The sequence below is a fragment of the Magnolia sinica genome, chromosome 4 (assembly GCF_029962835.1).
Source record: "Magnolia sinica isolate HGM2019 chromosome 4, MsV1, whole genome shotgun sequence".
NCBI lineage: Eukaryota > Viridiplantae > Streptophyta > Magnoliopsida > Magnoliales > Magnoliaceae > Magnolia > Magnolia sinica.
The window spans coordinates 87,945,356-87,950,329 of record NC_080576.1 but is presented as its reverse complement, the minus strand read 5'-3'; positions in this window follow the sequence as shown (position 1 = coordinate 87,950,329).

Here is a 4,974-nt window from a genome sequence, read left to right as displayed (position 1 = left end):
CGACCTTATTTTCTTCTGATAGGGCTAAAGAGATACCTGGTCTGGTCGATGAGTGTAGGGAGAAATATATCGACGATGACTCAGATGAAAGATTATACAATCTCAAAGAAATTTTGGACCTGATGGAGGAATATAATCGTGGAAAACTTCGTATGGAAGATGCGGTTTTGTCACTTACACATCTGAATGGAGTCCCGAGAAACCAGATTTCTCCTATTGTGATTGGATGTTGGTTGTAACAATGTCGAGTGCTTCACACAGTTTGACATATACTTCTGTAGCGTACGATAACTTACGCAAGGAGTATTTCGGATAGTTGATCCGAAGTTGTTTCGTATTACAATGAAATACATGTATTTAATATAGAATGACAATGTGTAATGGAATTTCTAAATTTTACTAGAATGTTTACGGTTTTATTATATTCTGCTTGCATTATAGTGTAATGGTCTAATCATATTTTAATTATCTCTCTAAGTATAAGTACAAATTGATTCTACCATCAAACTACTTGTATAATGTTTTAGTATATTCTACTTGCACAGTAAAGTTTAATGTATTTATTATATTGATGTTCATACACTTGTACTGACATTGTTTAAATTTATAAGTTCGTAGTTCACACATATTTAATCATGGCACCAGGTAGGAGATCAAGCCATTCGCGCACTGGATCTACCCCTTCTACCCGTGATGTAACGGAGACAACATCGACGTTGCATGTTGCATCACAGGCTTCTGAGCCCTCGGTTGAGTATACACCAGGCACTGTATGTAAGTGTAGACATATATTTCTTTTAGTGATTTCTGTTTATTTTTAAATTTACATATTTCTTTTGCGACAGCATCGTCGACCAGCCGATGAGGACGTGGACCCACGCATGGGTTAGTTTTAGAGCGACTTACGCGTGAAGGTAGGGTGACGGTAGAGTTCTCATAAGAATGCCTTAGACCTGTTGGGGATAATGTCGGATTGTTTATGTCAGAGGTCGGTGTCCTATGTCGATCTTGGATCCCCGCCACCACCCCCATTGGGCAGACGTGACAGATGATGTGCGACAGCTCATCCGTCAGCGCCTTCTTAGTAAATTAAATTTTCTTTTGTGAAAGTTCATTTATGGTTAAGTTATTTTTTTAATAAGTTTATTGTCTTAATCTATTATTTATGAAACTGCAGGATAAATTTGTCCTAGATCTGAGTGTTCCCTACATTTCTCATGCCATCGACGATATAGTCAGGGAGCGGTTTAAGGAGTACCGCGGGGAGTTACACCAGCGGTACAAGCGGTGCAGGACCCACGAGAAGGCCGTACTGTCCACACAGCCGCATGTGACTACAAACGACTAGCGAATACTCTACGAGAGATTTTCGTATGAGGCTTTTCAGGTAATATTTACATATTTACGATATCTTAAGGTAACAATTAAATTCGCAATTAATAACAATGTATTATGAATAATGTGTTCAGAAGAGGAGCAGAATAAATTCTTTGAACAGGGGAAAGTTAGAAGTGAACCACGTAGCTGGTTCACAGTCATTTGTACGACATCGTCTGGACATGGTAAGAAATTTCTGGTGATTATGGTAAGAAATTTCTGGTGATTGTTAAGTTGATATATTCAAAGTCATTTATATTAACTCAATTGTCCTTTCAATTACGCAGCGAGATTTCGTCAACGGCCAGGAACCTGGACCAGTAGACCGCTACAGAGGGACTCATTATCGGCAGGCGACGAAATCTTGGGTTCATCCTGGAGCCAACGAGAATTGGGTAAAAATCCTTATATTGTAAAATTTAATTGCATTGATTTATAATAATGTCATTCGTTATGAAAATTCATATGTTTTCATTACAGGCGGCGATGGACACCATACGCAGTCAGCCCACTCCCGATGGTAGTCAGTGGAGTGAGGCAGATATCCTGAGCGAGGTGTTTGGCACCCGTACTGGATATGTGCGTGGGCTTGGCCATGGTGCCAAGCTCACGACACTCACTAGAGCTATCTCCAACCGATCCGTCGCTAGGGAGAGCGCCCTACGCTGAGCTGATATGACAAAGAGAGAGGTTCAGCAGCTACGGCTCGTCGTCGATGACATCAGAGCTGGTGAGGTAGAGGGAGGAGTAGCAAAGGCGTAGGGAGGAGGAGGAGCAGAGGCGGAGAGAGGAGGATTAGAGGTGTAGGGAGGAGGAGGAGCAGAGGTGTAGAGAGAAGGAGAGGCGACGGGAGGAGCAGGAGAGGAGGATCGAAGAGATGCGGGTAGAGCATGAGCGACGGATGCAAGAGATATTTCAGGCTCTCGCTGCACGTTTTGCCACCGATGCCCCACCACCTCCGCCTTCATCTTCGTGATTTTTTTAATGATTTATTTTATATATAAATGTTAAACTTATATGCATTTATGCATGGATGAATGTGGGTTGTATATATGTGGATATGGATAGGATTGTTTGTGTATGGATGGATGTGGTTTGTGTTTGGATAGATATGGATGTGAATATGATGAAAATGTATTATAACATGTGTATTTACAGGTGTATATTAGGATTTTTTTTTCCTAAATTTTGAAGAAAAAAAAAGAGACTATTATTGACGAAATATTTCGTTGGTAATAGTAGGCTGAAAACTTATACCGACGAAATATTTCGTAAGTAAAAATTAATACAAAATTTATACCGACGAAATATTTCATTGGTAATAGTAGGTTGAAAACTTATACCGACGAAATATTTCATAGGTAGAAACTAATACAAATATTTATACCAACGATTTATATATGAGATATACCAAAGATATAATTCGTCGATAATAGTGGTCTTATGCCGACGAACATATTTCATAGGTAATAGTTTATACCGACGTAATATTTCGTAGGTAAAAGTTTATACCGACGAATATATTTCGTAGGTAATAATTTATACCGACGAAATATTTTGTAGGTAATAGTTTATACTGATGAAATATTTCGTAAGTAAAAATCAATCTATATATGAGATATACCAACGAAAGAATTCGTCGGTAATAACTGGCTTATGCCGAGGAACATACTCGTCGGTATAATTAATCCACAATTTTACCGACGAAATATTTCGTTGGTATAAGCTGTGTTTACCGACCAAATATATTATTTTTTCCTACCAAAAGTAACATATTTTGCTAATGATTTTTTTCATCGGTATTTGTTTTACCATTGCCGACGATGTAATATTTCGTCGGGAAAAGCCTTTAGCCACGGTCTTATCGTGACGATCTTTTCGATGACATATTTCGACGAAAACATATGAAATACCGACGAATTATGTTGTCGGTAAAAGAGCAATTTCCTGTAGTGTTTGAAAGCTGGAGCCACTGAAGAGGAGTGCCTATTGGCTGCCTCTTGGACAATAGTTTGTGGGCCTAACCATGATATGTGTTTTATCCATGTTGTCTATCTATTTTTTCAGATCATTTTAATGCATGAGCATAAAAACACAGTAGATTCGGATCTCATGCGGACCACACTAGGAAAAAGTGGTGATTGAACGCCCACCGTTAGAAACTTTGGGGTCCACAAGTTTTGGATGAAGCTGGTAATTATGTTTTTGCTACATCTATGTCCATGTGATCTAATCAGCATGTTGAAGGGCTAATAAACATTACTTACCATTGGCATTAGGAAGTTTTTAATAATGGTTGTTCAATCACCAATGGTTCGCTGTGGTGTGGTCAACCTGAGACTTGTATCTATTTATTTATTTATTTATTTTTGGCTCATTTTGCAAAATAATCGTCCAAAGTAGATGAACAGCATAACAAATACATTAGGGTAGGGCCCACAGAGCACCGTCTACTAGCCGGAGACGGATTGGCTACTCCCCTGCCACCTGCCAATGGATGTGGTCGGTGCTCTGTGGGACCAACCATGATGTATGTGTTTCATCCATGCCGTTCATCTTTTTATAGATCATTTTATAATATGAGATCAAAAATGAGAGATATCCCAATGTCAACTGGACCACATTACAGGAAACGGTGTTGAATGAACTTGGACTATTAAAAACTTTATGGGGACCATAGAAGTTTTGGATCAAGCTGATCTTTGTTTTTTCCTTTCATTTAAGTCTGTCTGATCTAATCAACGGATTGGATGTCAAATGAACAGTACGCCTTAGGAGGATTTTAATGATGGATATCCAATTACTATTGTTTTCATATGGTGTGGTCCACCTGAGATTTATATCCCTCTCATTTTTGGGATCAAGCCTAAAATGATCTTTAAAAATGGATGAAACACATACATCATGGTGTCCCACATAGCACCGACCACCAGCCACCGGGCTGTGGCAGGGGAGTAGCCAATCCGTTTCCCTACTAGCCACCTCGTTACTATCAGTGTCAGTCGGCCATCCGCGTACACTGAAAAGCTTTGCAGGTTAATCGAAAAGAACGCGTATTGCGTCCTACCCACGCCCGGCTCCAGCTGTGAACAAGCAGGAGATTTGAGTGGCCACCATGATGTATGAGTTTTATCCACATCGTCCATCCATTTTTCCGCATCATTTCAGTATGTAAACCCAAAAACAAGGCAGATCCAAGACACATGTGGACCACACAATGGGGATTAAATTCTTTCGGTTGAAAACTTCCTAGCGGCCACATAAGTCTTACATCGATATGATATTTGTGTTTTCTCTTCATCCCGGTCCATGTAATTTCATGAATAGGTTGGATGGGAAGTATACATCACGGTATTCCCAATGAAAGTTTCAACGGTGAGAATCATTATCACTGCAGCTGCCTGTGGTGTGGTTCACTTGAGCCTTGGATCTACCTAACTTTCGAGCTGATGCCATAAAATTTCACGGAAAAGTGGATTGACGGTGTGGATAAAACCCATACATCACGGTGGCCACTCAAAACTCCTGCCCGTTCCCAGCTGGAGCACATTGTGATACGTGTAAAATATCAAATCCATTTATGACGTGGGCCTCTTC